Consider the following 21,671-nt stretch of genomic DNA (forward strand, 5'->3'; position numbering starts at 1 on the left):
TAGTCGGCCTGGGGCGTAGCCGGCTACCTTCCTCCCTCGAAACATGTGCATCATTAAGGAGACAAGACGAGGTGAGGCTACAGTGGGAGCCCGCAAGGCGGCGGCACTGTAGCCACGCTTACCTCGACAAAGCCCTCGTCATCAGAGGCGAAGCAACAGTAACCAGCCGCCGACAAGGCCCCCAAGCGGTGGGACCGGCGTGTCAGCCAAGAGGCCGGCAGCCGGTGGGACCCACCAGTCGGCGGGCCCCAATGGCCGGCGGAGAAGCCGGCGAGCACAAACACTGGCGGCTGGGACCCGCACCCAGCCGGATTACCATTGTACCCCTGGGGGGTAGGCCTATATAAACCCCCAGGGACACCCATGCAAAGGGTTGATCTCATAGAGTTTCACACACCACATAGAGAGAAAAATAGAGCTAGCCTTGCCCTTCTTCTTCCCCTAGCCAGACAGCTCAAGGAGCACTTGTAGCTACTTGTATTGATCTAGTGATCATGCGGAGACCCCGCAGAGCAGGACTAGGGGTGTTATCTCCACGGAGAGCCCCGGACCTGGGTAAGATCTGCCGGCGTGCATGTCTACGCCTTATCCCATTTCCAGGCACCGGGGATGTCTTACTGGCTCCCACAATGATAAGCCATCCGTTGGCATATGTCGCACCTACCACCCGACATTTGGCGCCCACCGTGGGGCCAGGTGCACCGTCGTCCGGAGACCTGTTCTGGACGGGAACCCTTTTTTTCACCCGCGAGCGTAGCTAGCCCGCTACGCCCGATGGCCCTTGCCCTGACACGCAGAAAGGTGTCGACGGCGCCTACGCGGCGAGCTGCCTCGCTGACCTTCTTGGCGAGACTCGCATCTCCGACGAGCCCGCGTCCGACGCGGGCACAGACTACCCCGAGAGTCGCCTCTTCAGCCTCCTCAACCAGCTTCACGTCTCCAGCGAGCCTGCTGTGGACTTGGAGTCGGTCGGCTCCACCGACCCGATGCTTGTCGACTCCGACACGGCATCGCTTGACGCCTTCCCCACCGACGTGGTGATCTTCGACGACCCTCTCCCTCGAGCCGACAGTGGCAGCAGCGCTGTCACTGAGATGCTGGTCATCAGCCACGGCGCCGACTCGGGCGAGAACGCCCACGACGCCCTACAAGCGGCGCTGCATGACTTGTCCGTCCCCATCCCGGCCGACGCCGACACCGAGACTCTGGAGGCACGCCGCCTCGCCCTCATCGCGGAGGGCCAGAAGATAGCCTCCATGAGACTCCTCACTGAGGCTCACCAGCGCGAAGTCAACCGCACCGCCTTTGGTACGCCGCCTCATGGCGGGCCGAGCCGAGCCGGCCTCGTCAAGAAGCGTGGCGCGGCCATCGCTAGCATGCTGGGGGTAGACCGCCCAGTCTACGCCACACCGCCCGAGAACCTGCGTGCCGCTCAGGCGGCCGCAGAAGAGCTGAACGGGCTGGGTCTGATGAGCTCCCCTACATGACAAGGCGCATCCAGCAGCTGATCGACGCGGCCATAGAACGGCATGAATGCGGCGCCCGCGCCAAGAGTCCTCCCCGACGCCGCGACATCACGGTCGCCGACTGCGAGCGGCGCCTGCGCGAGGAAAGACAAGGAGCCGGCTGCTAGCCGCAGCCGGACTCGAATCACCATTGAGCGCGACGTAGAAGGCCGCCCCCGAGCGGTGAAACGCCAAGGCAATCCGCCTCCCCCCCGCCTCGTGGGGAGAGATATCCCACCCCACCGCCTGTCACGCATCCGACTCTCGGCGGCCGACTAGGCCACCGCGAAGGAGTCGGCGAGAATGATGCCCGCCACTGGATAGACCGCCTAGCGCGATCCCTGGCACTAGAAGAAGAAGACGATGTCGGCCCGCCTTACTTTGGCCCCCGCATCTGCGACGAGCCCTTCCCCAAAGGGTTCTCACTCCCCAGAGACACGCCCAAGTACAACGGCTCCGTGAAGCCGGAAGAATGGCTGATCGACTACTCTACCGCTGTCAGCATAGCGAACGGCAACCGGCGCGTTGCCGTGAAGTACGTCCCTCTCATGCTTCAAGGCACGGCACACACCTGGCGGAACAGCTGGCTAGACTTCACGGAAGTCTTCGTCCGCAACTTCACCAGCACATACAAGCGGCCTCCTAAGCCCCGCCAGCTCTCCTTATGCGTCCAAGGGCCTAGCGAATCGACTCGCGACTACCTCACGCGGTGGGCCGAGCTCCGCAACTCCTGCGAGGGGGTGCACGAGGTTCAAGCCATAGAATACTTCACCGCCGGGTGCCGAGAGGGCACCCTCCTCAAGCACCGACTCCTCTGCGACGAGCCGACCACCCTCGACGAGCTGCTGGTCATAGCAGACAAGTATGCCACGGCCGACTCCTCGATGAAGACCGAGCTCCGAGTGGCCACCTCTGGAAAGGTGCTCGCTCCGGCGCCCAAGACGCCGGCTGGCGACTCCAACCGACGCCCTGCCAGAACGACCACAAGCGCAAGGCCCCTATGCCGCCTTCCACCAGTCGGCAGGTGGCCACTGTCGAAGACGAGCCACCCGAAGAGCGGCCCGCTCCCAAGAAGAAGGGCGGCAGGACGGCTTGGCAGCCGGCCTTCTCCTACGAACAAACTCTCGATGCCCCCTGCAAGTTCCACAGCGGCGCGAAGCCGTCTAACCACACGACCCGGAAGTGCCATTGGCTCACGCGGATCTCCAAGGGCGAGGGGCTGGTGCCGCCTCCGCCTCCCGGCCCGCCGCCTCCAGCCCCCCAGCAGCCGGCTGCTCAACCAGCAGTCAGAGCCATTCAGGATGAGTTCCCAGATGAGCACGCCGCCTACATCGTCTTCACGAGCCATATTAAAGACAAGCGCAGTCGGCGCCGACAGCACCAAGAGGTCAACGCGGTCGCCTCCAGCAACCCCGAGTTCATGCATTGGTCTGAAAGGCCTATCAGTTGGAGCTGGGCTGATCACCCAGAGGTGATGCCGTCTCCCGGCTCCTACGCATTGGTGTTGGACGTCACCCTCCCGACGGAGAGGCGAGCTGCCCGATTCTCCCGCGTGCTGATTGATGGCGGAAGCAGTATCAACATACTGTACCGCGACACCATGGAGAAGTTGAACCTCAAGGCGAAGCAGCTCATGCCAAGCCGGACTGTGTTCCATGGCATCGTACCCGGCCTGTCCTGTTCCCTAATCGGCAAGATCAAGATGGATGTTCTCTTCGGAGACAAGGATCACTTTCGCCGAGAAGCGATCTGGTTCGAAGTAGTGGACCTAGAAAGCCCTTACCACGCCTAGCTTGGCCGACCTGCCCTGGCCAAGTTCATGGCCGTGCCCCACTACGCCAACCTCAAGATGAAGATGCCGAGTTCAAAGGGGATCATCACTGTAGCCGGCGACTATAAGAAGTCCATCGAGTGCGCTGCAGCCAGCAGCCGACTAGCCGAGTCCCGCGTTGTTGCTGAAGAGAAGAAGATGCTAGACCGAGTTGTGGCCATGGCCGGCAAGCAGCCGGCCCTGTCCCCAACCCCAAGGAATATGATGCTCAGGGCTCCTTCCAGCCGGCCAAGGAGACGAAGAAGATACCTCTGGACTCGGAGAACCCGGAGAGGTTTGCTGTCATTGGTGCAAACCTGGACAGTAAATAGGAAGGCGAGCTCGTCGACTTCCTCCGTGAGAATCGAGACATCTTTGCATGGTCCCCAAAGGACATGCCGGGTGTTCCGAAGGATTTCGCCGAGCACAAGCTACACGTCCGAGCGGACGCGAAACCAGTCAAGCAGCCTCTCCGCCTACTGTCGGAGGAGAAAAGAAGGATCGTAGGAGAAGAGATAGCCCGGCTCTTGGCCGCCGGCTTCATTATGGAAGTGTTTTTACCAGAGTGGCTTGCCAACCCGGTCTTGGTGTTGAAGAAGAACAACAAATGGCGTATGTGTATAGATTACACTAGCCTCAACAAAGGCTATCCAAAAGATCCGTTTGCCCTACCACAGATTGATCAAGTGATAGACTCCACAGCCGGATGCGAGCTGTTGAGTTTCTTGGATGCCTACTCAGGATACCACCAGATCAAGTTGGACCCAGCTGACCGCCTGAAGACCGCCTTCATCACACCATTCGGAGCTTTCTGCTACCTGACTATGACATTCGGCTTGAGGAATGCCGGTGCCACTTTTCAGCGTTGCTTGCAGAAATGCCTCCTCAAGCAACTCGGCAGAAATGCCCACGTCTATGTAGATGACATTTTGGTGAAGACGGAGAAGCGCGGCACCCTGCTGGAAGACCTCAAAGAAACATTTGCCAACTTGCGCCGATTCCAGATCAAGCTCAACCCCGAGAAATGCGTGTTCGGAGTACCAGCCGGCCAGCTTCTAGGCTTTTTGGTCTCCGAACGCGGCATTGAGTGCAACCCTATGAAGATCAAGGCCATTGAGAGAATGGAGATTCCCACCAAGTTGCGAGACGTTCAGAAGTTCACCGGGTGCCTGGCCTCCCTAAACCGCTTTATCTGCCGGCTAGGGGAGAAGGCTCTCCCCCTGTACCGACTCATGAAGAAATCCACTCACTTCGAGTGGAACGACCAAGCAGACCAAGCCTTCCATGAGTTGAAGAAGATGCTGACCACTCCACCTGTCCTAGCAGCACTGACTGAGAAGGAGCCCATGCTCCTCTACATTGCTGCGACTAGCCGAGTGGTCAGTATAGTCATCGTGGTCCAGCGCCCAGAAGAAGGCCGAGCTCAGTTAGCTCAGAGGCCGGTATATTATTTAAGCGAAGTACTGTCCACCGCGAAGCAAAACTACCCGCACTACTAGAAGATGTGCTATGGAGTGTACTTCGCCGCCAAGAAGCTGAAGCCCTACTTTCAAGAGCATCCCATCACGGTCGTATGCACCGCCCCGCTTGCCGAGATCATAGGCAGCCGGGATGCATCCGGGCAGGTGGCTAAGTGGGCCATTGCGCTGGCTCCTTACACAATCTTCTACCAGCCCCGCACCGCCATCAAGTCCCAAGCATTGGCCGACTTCCTTGTCGACTGGGCTGAGACCCAGTACCTGCCGCCGGCTCCCGACTCCACTCATTGGCGGATGCACTTCGAGGGGTCCAAGATGCACACCGGGTTGGGAGCCGGCATCATCCTCACCTCTCCCAAAGGCGACAAGCTCAGATACACATTGCAAATCCATTTTGCCGCCTCCAACAATTTGGCTAAGTACGAGGCGCTCATACACGGGCTCCAACTAGCCAAAGAGCTCGGCATACACCGGATCCTGTGTTATGGCGACTCAGACTTGGTGGTCCCGCAGTCATTTGGCGACTGGGACGCCAAGGACGCAAACATGGCGAGCTATCGATTCCTCGTCCAGCAGATCAGTAGATACTTTGAAGGGTGCGAGTTCCTCCACGTGCCACGGGCCGACAACGACCAAGCAGATGCCCTGGCACGGATCGGCTCCACTCGACAAGCTATAGCAACCGGTGTCTCTCTCCAGCGCCTCCTCAAACCGTCTATCAAGCCGTCTCCAGAATCGGACTCTATCTTCGTACCGCCTGCCCCTGATGCAGTCGGATCCGACTGGGGGAAGCCAGCAGGCGGCTCGGGGACTTCGACAAGCGGCCCGGGGACTGCCGTAGTCGCACCCGGCTCGGGGACTTCAGAACCCGGCCCGGGGACTGCAGCGACACAACAGGCGGTGGCCGACTCTAACTCTCCACCACCTAACCCACCCACCCGGGTCACAGTGGCCGTACTGACAATAGAAGAAGGCACAGCTCCATCATGGGCCCAGTCCATCCTCAACTTCCTAGTCAACAGAGAGCTGCCGACTGATGAGATCTCGGCAAGACTAGTTCAACGCCGAGCCGGAGCATATGCAATAATAAACAGAGAACTTGTTAAGCGTAGCGTCACTGGAGTCTTCCAGCGCTGCGTCGAGGCAAAGAAGGGCATAGCAATCCTCAAGGATATCCACCAAGGCGAATGCGGCCACCACGCAGCCTCAAGATCACTTGTCGCCAAAGCTTTCCGCCATGGTTTCTTCTGGCCGACTGCTTTGGAAGATGCCAAGGAGTTAGTCAAATGCTGCAAAGGATGCCAAGTCTTCAGCTCCAAGCAACACCTACCGGCTTCTGCACTCAAGACCATCCCCCTCACCTGGCCCTTTGCCGTTTGGGGGCTGGACATGGTGGGCCCATTCAAGACAGCCCGCGGCAGCATGACACATCTGCTTGTCGCCGTGGACAAATTTACAAAGTGGATTGAAGCGAAGCCAATCAAGAAGCTGAACGGGCCGACTGCCGTGACATTCATCGCAGACATCACTACTCGGTATGGTGTACCACACAGCATCATCACCGACAACGGCACGAATTTTGCCAAGGGAGCACTGGCACATTTCTGCGCGACACAGGGCATCCGACTGGACTTAGCATCCGTTGCCCACCCGCAGTCAAACGGCCAGGTCGAGCGAGCAAACAGCCTCATCCTCTCCGGCATCAAGCCCCGACTGGTCGTACCACTGGAGCGTTCGGCCGGCTGCTGGCTCGACGAGCTGCCGGCTGTCCTCTGGAGTCTGCGTACTACCCCAAACAAGTCAACCGGCTTCACTCCGTTCTTCCTTGTATATGGTGCCGAGGCTGTCATCCCAACTGACATCAAGTTTGACTCGCCTCGGGTCACCATGTACACGGAGGCGGAGGCCAAGGAAGCGCGAGAAGACGGCGTCGACCTGCTGGAAGAAGGCCGGCTGTTAGCACTCAGCCGGTCCGCCATCTACCAACAGGGTTTGCGCCGTTACCACAACCGGAAGGTCAAGCCAAGATCCTTCCAAGAGGGCGATCTTGTGCTCCGGCTGATCCAGCGAACAGCCGGCCAGCACAAGCTCTCGGCCCCTTGGGAAGGCCCTTTCGTCATTAGCAAGGCCCTAGGCAACGACTCCTACTACCTGATCGACGCACAGAAGCCAAGAGCATGCAAGAGGGATGATTCCGGCAAGGAGTCAGAACGACCATGGAACGCCAATCTCCTGAGAAGATTTTATAGTTAAAAGCAGTATGTATCATGCTACCTTTTTGTATTAAGTACAAGACAACGGGCCCCCCGAGGCGCACTCGGGGACTGCCCTCCTTTATCTATGAATGACGAGTGTCATACCCATGAATGTACTATTACATTTGATTTTCTATCTTGCACCGGGTTCGACTAGTCGGCCCGGGGACTGGCCGCCTTAAGTTATATTAAAAGTTCTACCTGAAGTCAAACAAGTAGTGTGCCAGCACCCGAGCCCTCTCTTGTTGTAAGTCGCAGCTCGAAGAACCGACTGTCCGACTAGCAAGAGCCAAAGGCAGAAAGGATGCCCACACGAAAAACGGCTAAGGACTAATGAACTTATATAACACAAGCCGGCCTCCAACCACGCCTACCGGCTGTCAAAACAGCCGGCTGGCCGGCTTCCCAGTCACTTCGCTACAATCCAACAAAGCTAGAGTACTTGCCCTCCCAACCGGCCAAGTACTTCTCCAGCCACAAACTGCAGAGCAGCTGTCTGGCTGGGAAGGCGGCAACCAAGGGAGGGCGGCAAAGGAAACAACTGAAGGATGAAAAGCAAAGAACAAGGGAAAGCCAAACACATGCATGATTATATTTACACATAAGGCCTTCAACAGGCCGGCAGTCAATATAGTTCGAATACACCCCAAGTGGGTGGAACTCTGCAAACTTAACAAAATACTGTTCCAAGAGTAATAAAACAGGAAAGTAGGGGCAGCAGATTAGACTAAGGGCGCAGCAGGGGAGCCGGGCCGGTCGGTGGAGACGGCAGCGCCGGCTAGAGGAGTGGCCGGCTGGCGAGTCTCGGCTTGATCATCGCCGGCTGCAGGCGGTGCGCTCGCACGCGCCTTGTTGCTGGAGGCACGGTCAAGCTGAGGCTGGCCGGCTGCTCCACCATCTGGCGCGGCGTCTTCACCCTCCTCCTCCTCCTCCTCACCCTCGTCGCTGGAGTCGATCTCCTCCGCCGAGTCCTCGCCATCTTCCGGGTTCAGCCCGAACCACTCCTCCGGCTGGGCAAGGCGGTTGTCGTCCACCTCAGGAGCAAAGGCGCTGGTGTCGGTGTAGTCGGCGATCGCCGAGCCATGCTGGATGATAGCCGGCCGCATCGGCTCCAGCTCCGTGTCAGCCTCCTGCCGCCAGGTGGCCAGCTGGTCCAAGCTCAGCTCAGGATACCAGGCCTTGACGAACTCCATCGCTCGCCTGGCACCGGACCGAGCCGCAGAAGCCTTCCAGGCCTCGAAATGGCCGGCCGCTACCTCCAGCCAGTCGGCAGTCCGACTGGGGGTGCGGGGAATCACCTGGTCGGGCCAGAGAGCGGCCAGCACCTACGGTGAGCCGGCTGGAGGCGGGCTTGAATCGCCAGGAGCTATTCCTCAAGCGACCGGCGAGCGTTCGGCGCGATCTTGGCGCCAGCCTGCCTTTGCACCTCGCGGTGGGCCTCGACGACCTGGTTGGCGGCAGTAGAGTAGCCAGGGAAGTACTCTGCACAAGAAAGAAAGAGAAAGAATAGAAAAATACCAAGTCAGAAAGTGAACCAAACGGCAAGCGGCAAGCAAGGAACAAAGAGGAGGGCGGCCTACCGTCAACCAAGTCTTCGATCTGGCCATAGCCGTTGATCAACGACTGCCTCGTCTCGGCCCAGCTCGCCGCCTCGGTCTCATATTCGGCTTGGAGGGCGGCCTCGCTGTCCTGCACCGCCTTCAGGGCCGCCTTGTGGCTCTCCTCCTGGTCGGCCAGCTTCTTGACCAGGCGGTCACGCTCCTGAGCCAAGGCGTCGAACTCGGCTTCCTTAGCACGAAGGTCGGCCTAAGTCCCACCCAGCTGCTCTCTCAGTTTGGCGTTGGCCGCTTCAGATATGGCAGAGAAGAAAAGAGCAATAAGAACGAAGTCGTCAAGAAAGATCCGACCCGACTGCTCAGCAGTCGGCCCGAATCTCGGGGACTACACCCAGTGGGTGCGCTGACGCACCCCCACGTGAGATAAAAGATGAAGCACTTACCCCGGCTCTCAGATAGATCAGCATTCTTCTGGGTCAGCTCCCGAGCCTGGGAGTTGAAGGCAGCTGCGCGGAGGTTGTGATAGTCCTGCAAGTCAGACAGAGAAGCGAATGAGAACAAGGTAGGAAACAAAGCCCACTAAGAAGTTCCAAGCCGCCTGCTCAGCAGCCGACTCGGAACTCGGGGACTACACCCAGTGGGTGCGCTGACGCGCCCCCACGGAAGAAACCAAGATCAAGAAGCAAAAACGGGAAGACTTACCCGAATGGCCGCCCGCGTCGCGAGGAACTCGTCATTATATTGCCTCAGCACTGCGGCCTGGGACTGAAGCCGGTTCCGGACTTCTTGCGCCGCCACATTCACCACGGCCGTCCCTCCACCCGGCGTCCACCCCGAGCTGGCGCTGGCCGCCTCCACGTCCTGGGCCGACGAGCTGGAGCCCGCGGCCTTCTGCGGGTCCGGAGCCGAAGTGGCCTTCCCCGCGCGCTGGCGCGATGGCGACTGGACCACCAGGTCCGTCCTCGCAGCCGGCTCGCCCCCAGCCGATTGCGCAGGCAGCACGTTATGCCGGCTGCCTTGGGCCGCCCCAGTCGGCGAGGACGGTGCCGCCTCCCTCTCCAGGACGACGATGTCGTCCTCCCTCTCCAACCCCTGCAGGTCGCCGCCGGCTTCCTCCGGCGGGGGCTCCGGGACCTCGGGCGCCGCGACACGCAGAGGGGTGACAAGCAAGGCCCCCTCCGCTGTTGCCGCGGCTGCAGCCTCCGCCTGGGCCTTTGCCGCCGCGTCGGCACGTGCCTTCGCCGACTCCTCCTCCTCCTCCTATGCCGCCTTGGCGGCAGCCGCCCTCAGCTCCTCCGCCTCCCGCTCCTCCCGCGCCTCCCGCGCATTTCGCTCCGTCACTGCTTGAAGCTTGGCGCGGGGTCCACACGGCAGGTGCTCCCGGATCCGCCCGGAGATCCAATCACAGAGGCGGCAGCAACCCACTCAAGAGAAAGCGGAGCCCTGATTTTTGAGACAAGACAAGGATTCAGAAATCAACAAGAAAAGAAGAAATAGTATGCAAGAGAATTACACTTACGCCGACACCGTCTGCGGCTGCTTCACCACCTTGCGGAAGCGGGCCGCCTCGTCCCGCCTGGTCGCCGACGCCCCGCCCTTGGGCTTCTTCGACCGACTGCCGAACAAGCCCGATACGGCCCGGCGCTTCTGCTCGCCGCCCCGAGCAGGCGGCGCGGCGGAAGAGCCCGCGCCATGGCCGGACGCCGGCTGGCGGCGTGGGACGACTTCCGCCTCATCGTCATCCGGCCAGTCGTCGAAGATGGCTCCAAGCCCGGAGCCGCCTGCTTCACCGCCTCCCGCCTCGGTGTTGTTGTCCATGGCGGCCGCCCCCAAGTCGTGGTCCTCCAAGTCATGCTCCGCCCGGTCGGGGAGAATTCGGTGATCCGCCCCTGACCCGGCCACAGGTCGAAGGAGAGGGCTCTGCCAAGACGTGCCGACTGTTCAGAGTCGGCCAAGAAAAACTTGGCGACAAAACTAAGAGAAGAAAGGATAAAGAAAGCATACCGTAGGCGGGGGATGAGCACGGGAGTACGGTTCCTTGCCAAACCGCCACTCTGCGGAGAGCTTGCAGTTCGCAAGATAATTCACCATATGAGCCACCTCGTCGTGCGGCATATCCTTGGTGCACATCCGACTCGGATCGAGTTGGCCGCTCATCTGACAGATCAGATGAGGGCGGCTTTGAAGCGGAAGCACCCGGCGCGCGATGAAGGCGGCCAGCAAGTCGGACCCAGTCAGGCCCTCCGACTGGATCATTACCCGGAGTCGGGCGACGACCGCGGCTCCAGCCGGCGACAGCGTCACGACCCGATTGGACCACTGGGGCCGCCTCCCAGCCGGCAGGTTGACATAGTCGCCTTGCGGGGCGACGTTCTTCACGTAGAAGTACGACTTCTGCCAGCGCTTCACCGACTGGATCAGCGTGATGACGGGGAAGGGGTTGTCGGCTGCATGCCTCCGCATCGCGATGAAGGCGCCGCTCTGAGCCGGCACGCCCTGCATGCGGGTGCCGAGCTTGGTTTGGAAGAATTCCCCCCAGAGCTCGAGGGTGGGGAGAACGCCAAGAAAGCCTTCGCACAGAGTGACGAAGGCGAACAGTAGCACCACCGTGTTCGGAGTGAGGTGGTGCGGCTGAAGTTGATAAAACTCGAGGAAGGAGTGGAAGAAGGTGCTCGCGGGTAGGCCGAGGCCGCGCAGGAAGTGCGAGCGAAAGATTACCCGCTCGCCTTCCTCCGGCACTGGCGTGATCTCCTTCTCCGGCGCGAGACGGACCCGCACCTGGTCCTTGCCGGGCAACCGCCGCGTCTTGTGGAGGAAGTCGATGTGGTCCATATGGACGTTGGAGCCATCCCAGTCTCCGCCATACTGCATGGTGGCGAGAAGCTGGAGAGAAAGGATGCGGCGGCGGAGGAAGCACGGCACCGCGGTGGCGAAGCTGCGGGGTGGTGCGAAGTTTGGTGGGACGGCGCGGCGGCGAGACGCTGCTGCGATGGAAAGGAGGAGGAAGAAGATGGCGGAAAGAGGAGGAGCGTGCGAGCGCCTGCCGCTTCCCCTCCTCCCCCTACTTATAGCCTCGTGCGGCGAAGCCGAGGAGGCAAGGCGTGGGGGGAACGTGGGATTAACTGCGCCCACTCACCCATGTCCCGCGATTATTGCGCCCTAACGGCATGCGGAAACCGCCGCCGGAAGGCATGCGGACAGCTTTGGGCCACAGAGAATCCGCGCATGGGCCTAGGCGTAGGAGTAGTGGGGCCCCGGCCTGCAGCGACGTCCTATCGCGCGCGAGGGTTGGCAGGCCTTTTTCAGCCGGAGGATGCCACGTGGTTCGCGGGCGGCGAGCGGCCGGCCCGCAGCCCGCCGCGCGCACGAACTGACTCCTGCCTTCAGACTTTAGAAATTTCGCCAAGATGGCGCACCCAACCGAAGCCGGCTCCCAGCTACTGGCTCGTCAAGATAAGAAGCTGACCGAGCTTCTCGACCTCCTCTCAGCCTCGAAGCCCAACCTACTTCGGGGACTACTGTCGGAGTAAATGGCCACGGGTAGCCTAACCGACTCCCCCTGGCTCTTCAAAAAATTATCAGGCCATTCGAGCCTTCAAGTATCCAGAGCATGGGGCCGCCTTCCTCCGGCCGGCTATCCCCAGGGCCGACTACCAGAAGGCGACCCGGCCTCGACAACCTTCCCGAAGAAAGCTACGAGATGGCCGACTCCAGGAAGCCAGCCCCAAGGGGACCGACTCCCAGAAGCCGGCCATGAAGAGAGCCGACTCCCAGAAGCCGGCCAAGACTGCACCCACCAGGACTGCACCCACATAACGGTGATAAGACGGGGCGTGGCCGCAGTACAGCCCACTACCCCCGAATCCTGGAACAGGCATGGCCACAGGGCGCCGTACGGGTCAGCCATCCCCCGTCCGGCGCGGCACTGTAGCCATGTTGACCTCGATGTCACCCACGACAGGCGCCAGTACGGCCCGCGGGCGGCGGGCCCCTTTAGCCAGAGAGACGCTCGAAGGCGGCCCAACCTCCCCTAGTCGGCCTGGGGCGTAGCCGGCTCCCAATAGCCGGCTACCTCCCTCCCTCGAAACATGTGCATCATTAAGGAGACAAGACGAGGTGAGGCTATAGTGGGAGCCCGCAAGGCGGCGGCACTGTAGCCACGCTTACCTCGACAAAGCCCTCGTCATCAGAGGCGAGGCAACAGTAACCAGCCGCCGACAAGGCACCCAAGCGGTGGGACCGGCGTGTCGGCCAAGAGGCCGGCAGCCAGCGGGACCCACCATTCGGCGGGCCCCAATGGCCGGCGGAGAAGCCGGCGAGCACAGACACTGGCGGCTGGGACCCGCGCCCAGCCGGATTACCATTGTACCCCTGGGGGGGTAGGCCTATATAAACCCCCCGGGACACCCATGCAAAGGGTTGATCTCATAGAGTTTCACACACCACATAGAGCGAAAAGGAGAGCTAGCCTTGCCCTTCTTCTTCCCCTATCCAGACAGCTCAAGGAGCACTTGTAGCTACATGTATTGATCTAGTGATCATGCGGAGACCCCGCAGAGCAGGACTAGGGGTGTTATCTCCACGGAGAGCCCCGAACCTGGGTAAGATCCGCCGGCGTGCATGTCTTCGCCTTATCCCGTTTCCAGGCACCGGCGATGTCTTACTGGCTCCCACAATTATAAGCCATCCGTTGGCATATGTCGCACCTACCACCCGACATCAACACCCGCCAAAAAACCTCCGCCCAACTTTGCCAAGTTGCCCGGAGGCTTGGAGGCTACTGACGGAGTAATTGACCACAGGTACCCCGAAGACGGCGATACAATAATTCAAGACATCGGGGCTAGCAAAGCCCCTCAGTCTGACTGCCCGGCCGTTCCTGCCGGCTCCCTGTCCGACTGCTATGCCCGGTCGGCTGCCGGCTGCTGACTGCGCCAACCAGCCGGCTACCGACTGCAGCCCGATCTGACACCGACAAGACACTGACGAGACCGCCGTACCCGAGCACTATTCACGTGTCACCCCAGCCATCATGTACAGTGTCACTTGTCCCTGGGCACTATTTATGAAGTGACCCGGGGGACAAGCATGACATGCACCATGCCCTATACATGGCTTGGCATGTAAGCTACCCAAGGTAGCTTACAACCAACGCCATGTCCCATGCCCACTACACACTATATATAGCTAGCTCTATCCATCCATTAGGAGATGGACTGACACTAGCATGCTCACGCACACACTCATGGCCATAAGCCATACGGCCACTAGAGCATCCTTGCCGATCCGGCCATCCGCATATACAAAGTCAGATGCCTATGGCACTGACCAATGATACAGTTCTAGGAGCACTCTGTACTGAGATATGCCACATACATATAGACATGCAGGAGTAGGGGTATTATCTCTCCGGAGAGCCCCGAACCTGGGTAAACTAGCGCGTGCTACTCGCATACCCGCTCCCGGGCCTATCAACAGCAGTCTTACCCTCACACTAAGCCCTTGTGGCATCTGTCGCCTCGCACCTCAGCCGTGAGAATACCATGACACTTCCAAACCCACTTTCATCAATATAATCATCATAAGTAGGAGGCATGCTATCATCATTATAAATTTGTATAGCAAAACTTGGGAGCCTAATAACATCATCTTCGTTAAACATAGCATCCCCAAGCTTGGGACGAACATTAATTTCGGCAAATATATTCTCAAATATGTCATCCTGATCAAACATAGCTTCCCCAAGCTTGGGCCTTTTCATATCATAAGCATAATCATTCCCATCATTAATAGTATGGATAGCACCAATAGTATAGCAATTATCATCATCACAATGAGTAGTAGGAGCAACATCATTTGGGAGGGGTACCTTTTTACCTTTGCTTCTCCGTTTTTTCTTTTTCTTCTTCTTCACATCATGTGCGGGTTTATCCCTCTTTTTTGAGCTCCTTATTGATGAGATTGGTTGAATAGAAAGCTCCTCCTAGTTACCTTCAAGCACTCACCTCCCCGGCAACGGCGCCAGAAAAGAGCTTGATGTCTACTACGCAACCTTTTTCTTGTAGATGTTGTTGGGCCTCCAAGTGCAAAGGTTTGTAGGACAGTAGCAAATTTCCCTCAAGTGGATGACCTAAGGTTTATCAATCCGTGGGAGGCGTAGGTTGAAGATGGTCTCTCTCAAACAACCCTGTAACCAAATAACAAAGAGTCTCTTGTGTCCCCAACAAACCCAATACAATGGTAAGTTGTATAGGTGCACTAGTTCGGCGAAGAGATGGTGATACAAGTGCAATATGGATGGTAGATATAGGTTTTTGTAATCTGAAAATATAAAAACAGCAAGGTAGCAAGCGATAAAAGTGAGCATAAACGGTATGGCAATGCTAGGAAACAAGGCCTAGGGTTCATACTTTCACTAGTGCAAGTTCTCTCAACAATAATAACATAATTGGATCATATAACTATCCCTCAACATGCAACAAAGAGTCACTCCAAAGTCACTAATAGCGGAGAACAAACGAAGAGATTATTGTAGGGTACAAAACCACCTCAAAGTTATTCTTTCGGATCAATCTATCATAGAGTTCGTACTAGAATAACACCTTAAGATACAAATCAACCAAAACCCTAATGTCACCTAGATACTCCAATGTCACCTCAAGTATCCGTGGGTATGATTATACGATATGCATCACACAATCTTAGATTCATCTATTCAAACCAACACAAAGTACTTCAAAGAGTGCCCCGAAGTTTCTACCGGACAGTCAAGACGAAAACGTGTGCCAACCCCTATGCATAGGTTCATGGGCGGAACCCGCAAGTTGATCACCAAAAAAAACATCAAATGGATCACATGAAGATCCCATTGTCACCACAGATAAGCACGGCAAGACATACATCAAGTGTTCTCAAATCCTTAAAGACTCAATCCGATAAGATAACTTCAAAGGGAAAACTCAATTCATTACAAGAGAGTAGAAGGGGAGAAACATCATAAGATCCAACTACAATAGCAAAGCTCGTGATACATCAAGATCGTGTCACCTCAAGAACATGAGAGAGAGAGATCAAACACATAGCTACTAGTACATACCCTCAGCCCCGAGGGTGAACTACTCCCTCCTCGTCATGGAGAGCGCCGGGATGATGAAGATGGCCACCGGTGAGGGATCCCCCCTCCGGCAGGGTGCCGGAACAGGGTCCCGATTGGTTTTTGGTGGCTACAGAGGTTTGCGGCGGCGGAACTCCCGATCTATTATGTTCCCCGAAGGCTTTAGGGTATATGGGAATATATAGGCGAAAGAAGTCGTTAAGGGGAGCCACGAGGGGCCCACGAGGGTGGAGGGCGGGCCCCCCTGCCTCGTGCTCTCCTCGTTGATCCCCTGACGTGCACTCCAAGTCTCCCGTATTGCTTTCTTTCCAAAAATAACTTTTCCGAAGATTTCATTCCGTTTGGACTCCGTTTGATATTCCTTTTCCGCGAAACACTGAAACAAGGGAAAAACATAAACTGGCACTGGGCTCTGGGTTAATAAGTTAGTCCCAAAAATAATATAAAAGTGCATAGTAAAGCCCATTAAACATCCAAGATGGATAATATAATAGCAAGAATACTTCATAAATTACAGATACGTTGGAGACGTATCAATAGCCTCCTACTGGATTGATACCTTGGTTCTCAAAAACTGAGGGAAATACTTATGCTACTTTGCTGCATCACCCTTTCCTCTTCACTATGTACTCCACTTTACACGTAGATCCCGCCACAACGCTTTGCTTAGAACTGCACCAACTTATAGCTCCACCGTTCAATATAAATATGTATCCGGTTTGTGACTTAGAGTCATTCGGATCAGTGTCAAAGCTTGCATCGACGTAACCATTTACGACGAGCGCTTTGTCTCCTCCATAAACGAGAAACATATCCTTAGTCCTTTTCAGGTATTTTAGGATGTTCTTGACCGCTGTCCTATGATCCACTCCTGGATTACTTTGGTACCTCCCTGCTAAACTAATAGCAAGGCACACATCAAGTCTGGTACACAACATTGCATACATGATAGAACCTATGGCTGAAGCATAGCGAATGACTTTCATTTTCTCTCTATCTTCTGCAGTGGTCGGGCATTGAGTCTGACTCAATTTCAGACCTTGTAACACAGGCAAGAACCCTTTCTTTGCTTGATCCATTTTGAACTTCTTCAAAACTTGTCAAGGTATGTATTTTGTGAAAGTCCAATTAAGCGTCTTGATCTATCTCTATAGATCTTGATGCCAAATATATAAGCAGCTTCACCGAGGTCTTTCATTGAAAAACTCTTATTCAAGTATCCTTTTATGCTATCTAGAAATTCTATATCATTTCCAATCAACAATATGTCATCCACATATAATATTAGAAATGCTACAGAGCTCCCACTCACTTTCTTGTAAATACAGGCTTCTCCAAAAGTATGTATAAAACCATATGCTTTGATCATACTATCAAAACATTTATTCCAACTCCGGGATGCTTGCACCAGTCCATAAATGGATCGCTGGAGCTTGCACACTTTGTTAGCATCCTTTGGATTGATAAAACCTTCGGGTTGCATCATATACAACTCTTCTTCCAGAAATCCATTCAGGAATGCAGTCTTTACATCCATTTGCCAAATTTCATAATCATAAAATGCAGCAATTGCTAACATGATTCGGACGGACTTAAGCATCGCTACGGGTGAGAAGGTCTCATCGTAGTCAACTCCTTGAACTTGTCGAAAACCTTTCGCAACAAGTCGAGCTTTGTAGACAGTAACATTACCGTCAGCATCAGTCTTCTTCTTGAAGATCAATTTATTCTCTATGGCTTGCCGATCATCGGGCAAGTCAACCAAAGTCCACACTTTGTTCTCATACATGGATCCCATCTCAGATTTCATGGCCTCAAGCCATTTCGCGGAATCTGGGCTCATCATCGCTTCCTCATAGTTCGTAGGTTCTTCATGGTCAAGTAACATGACCTCCAGAACCGGATAACCGTACCACTCTGGTGCGGATCTTACTCTGGTTGACCTATGAGGTTCAGTAGTAACTTGATCTGAAGTTACAAGATCATCATCATTAGCTTCCCCACTAATTGGTGTAGTATTCACAGGAACTGATTTCTGTGATGAACTACTTTCCAATAAGGGAGCAGGTACAGTTACCTCATCAAGTTCTACTTTCCTCCCACTCATTTCTTTCGAGAGAAACTCCTTCTCTAGAAAGGATCCATTCTTAGCAACGAATGTCTTGCCTTCGGATCTGTGATAGAAGGTGTACCCAACAGTCTCTTTTGGGTATCCTATGAAGACACATTTCTCCGATTTGGGTTCGAGCTTATCAGGTTGAGGCTTTTTCACATAAGCATCGCAGCCCCAAACTTTAAGAAACGACAACTTGGGTTTCTTGCCAAACCACAGTTCATACGGTTTCGTCTCAACGGATTTAGATGGTGCCCTATTTAACGTGAATGCGGCCGTCTCTAAAGCATAACCCCAAAATGATAACGGTAAATTAGTAAGAGACATCATAGATCGCACCATCTCTCATAAAGTGCGGTTACGACGTTCGGACTGATAACCCACAAGTCTAGGGGATCGCAACAGTTTTCGAGGGTAGAGTATTCAACCCAAATTTATTGATTCGACACAAGGGGAGCCAAAGAATATTCTCAAGTATTAGCAGCTGAGTTGTCAATTCAACCACACCCGGATAACTTAATATCTGCAGCAAAGTAGTATGGAAGTAACGGTAACGGTAGCAAATGTAACGATAGCAGTTTTGTAGCAATTGTAACAGTGGCAACGGTAAAGTAACTAAGCGGAGAACAATATGTGAAAAGCTCGTAGGCATTGGATCGGTGATGAATGATTAAGCCGGATGCGATTATTCATGCAACAGTTATAACATAGGGTGACACAGAATTAGCTCCAATTCATCAATGTAATGTAGGCATGTATTCCGAATATAATCGTACGTGCTTATGGAAAAGAACTTGCATGACATCTTTTGTCCTACCCTCCCGTGGCAGCGGGGTCCTATTGGAAACTAAGGGATATTAAGGCCTCCTTTTAATAGAGTACCGGACCAAAGCATTAACACATAGTGAATACATGAACTCCTCAAACTATGGTCATCACCGGGAGTGGTCCCGATTATTGTCACTTCGGGGTTGACGGATCATAACACATAGTAGGTGACTACAGACTTGCAAGATAGGATCAAGAACTCACATATATTCATGAAAACATAATAGGTTCAGATCTGAAATCATGGCACTCGGGCCCTAGTGACAAGCATTAAGCATAGCTAAGTCATAGCAACATCAATCTCACAACATAGTGGATACTAGGGAGCAAACCCTAACAAAACTAACTCGATTACATGATAAATCTCATCCAACCCATCACCGTCCAGCAAGCCTACGATGGAGTTACTCACGCACGGCGGTGAGCATCATGAAATTGGTGATGGAGGATGGTTGATCAAGACGATGGCGACGGATTCCCCTCTCCGGAGCCCCGAACGGACTCCAGATCAGCCCTCCCGAGAGAGATTAGGGCTTGGCGGCTGCTCCGTCTCGTAAAACGCGATGAATCCTTCTCTCTGATTTTTTCTCCCCGAACGTGAATATATAGAGTTGGAGTTGAGGTCGGTGGAGCTCCAGGGGGCCCACGAGGCAGGGGCGGCGCGCCCAGGGGGTAGGCGCGCCCCCCACCCTCGTGGACAGGGTGTGGGCCCCCTGGCCTTGATTCTTTCACCAGTATTTTTTATCATTTGCAAAAATAATCCCCGTGAAGTTTCAGGTCATTCCGGGAAATTTTATTTCTGCACAAAAATAACACCATGGCAATTCTGCTGAAAACAGCGTCAGTCCGGGTTAGTTCCATTCAAATCATGCAAGTTAGAGTCTAAAACAAGGGCAAAAGTGTTTGGAAAAGTAGATACGACGGAGACGTAACCGGACACACCATTACGTTGTGGTGTTCTGGGTGGCGTGAGTTGCGAAACTATTCCGCATTGTTTCAAATGAAGACCAAACTCATAACTCAAATATTCTCCTCCACGATTAGATCGTAGAAACTTTATTTTCTTGTTATGATTATTTTCCACTTCACTCTGAAATTATTTGAACTTTTTAAATGTTTCAGACTTATGTTTCATCAAGTAGATATACCCATATCTGCTCAAATCATCTGTAAAGGTCAGAAAATAACGATACCCACCGTGAGCCTCAATATTCATCAGACCACATACATCAGTATGTATGATTTCCAATAAATCTGTTGCTCGCTCCATTGTTCCGGAGAACAGAGTTTTAGTCATCTTGCCCATGAGGCATAGTTCGCAAGTACCAAGTGATTCATAATCAAGTGATTCCAAAAGCCCATTAGAATGGAGTTTCTTCATGCGCTTCATACCAATATGACCCAAACGGCAGTGCCACAAATAAGTTGCACTATCATTATAAACTCTGCATCTTTTGGCTTCGGTATTATGAATATGTGTGTCACTACTATCGAGATTCAACAAGAATATACCACTCTTCAAGGGTGCATGACCATAAAAGATATTAATCATATAAATATGATAACCCACAAGTATAGGGGATTGCAACAGTGTTCGAGGGTAGAGTATTCAACCCAAATTTATTGATTCGACACAAGGGGAGCCAAAGAATATTCTCAAGTATTAGCAATTGAGTTGTCAATTCAGCCACACCAGGATAACTTAGTATCTGCAGCAAAGTATTTAGTAGCAAAGTAATATGATAGTAGTGGTAACGGTAACAGAGGTAACAGTAGCAAAAGTAATATTTTTGGTGTTTTGTAGTGATTGTAACAGTAGCAATGGAAAAGTAATAAGCGAAGAACAATATGTGAAATGCTCGTAGGCATTGGATCGGTGATGGAGAATTATGCCGGATGCGGTTCATCATGTAACAGTCATAACATAGGCTGACACAGAACTAGCTCCAATTCATCAATGTAATGTAGGCATGTATTCCGAATATAGTCATACGTGCTTATGGAAAAGAACTTGCATGACATCTTTTGTCCTACCCTCCCGTGGCAGCGGGGTCCTAATGGAAACTAAGGGATATTAAGGCCTCCTTTTAATAGAGTACCGGAACAAAGCATTAGCACATAGTGAATACATGAACTCCTCAAACTATGGTTATCACCGGGAGTGGTCCCGATTATTGTCACTTCGGGGTTGCCGGATCATAACACATAGTAGGTGACTATAGACTTGCAAGATAGGATCAAGAACTCACATATATTCATGAAAACATAATAGGTTCAGATCTGAAATCATGGCACTCGGGCCCTAGTGACAAGCATTAAGAATAGCAAAGTCATAGCAACATCAATCTCAGAACATAGTGGATACTAGGGATCAAACCCTAACAAAACTAACTCAATTACAAGATAGATCTCATCCAACCCATCACCGTCCAGCAAGCCTACGATGGAATTACTCACGCACGGCGGTGAGCATCATGAAATTGGTGATGGAGGATGGTTGATGATGACGACGGCGACGAATCCCCCTCTTCGGAGCCCCGAATGGACTCCAGATCAGCCCTCCCGAGAGGTTTTAGGGCTTGGCGGCAGCTCCGTATCGTAAAATGTGATGAATTCTTCTCTCTGGTTTTTTTCTCCCCGAAAGCAAATATATAGAGTTGGAGTTGAGGTCGGAGGAGCTCCAGGGGGCCCACGAGGTAGGGGGCGCGCCCTAGGGGGGAGGGCGCGCCCTCCACCCTCGTGGACAGAGGGTGGCCCCCCTGGTCTTCATCTTTTGCAAGGATTTTTATTATTTCCAAATAGACGTTCCGTGGAGTTTCAGGTCATTCCGAGAACTTTACTTTCTGCACATAGATAACACCATGAAAAGTCTGCTGAAAATAGCGTCAGTCCGGGTTAGTTCCATTCAAATCATGCAAGTTAGAGTCCAAAACAAGGGCAAAAGTGTTTGGAAAAGTAGATACGACGGAGACGTATCAACTCCTCCAAGCTTAAACCTTTGCTTGTCCTCAA

Source organism: Aegilops tauschii, chromosome 5 (assembly GCF_002575655.3).
Source record: "Aegilops tauschii subsp. strangulata cultivar AL8/78 chromosome 5, Aet v6.0, whole genome shotgun sequence".
NCBI classification, from domain to species: domain Eukaryota; kingdom Viridiplantae; phylum Streptophyta; class Magnoliopsida; order Poales; family Poaceae; genus Aegilops; species Aegilops tauschii.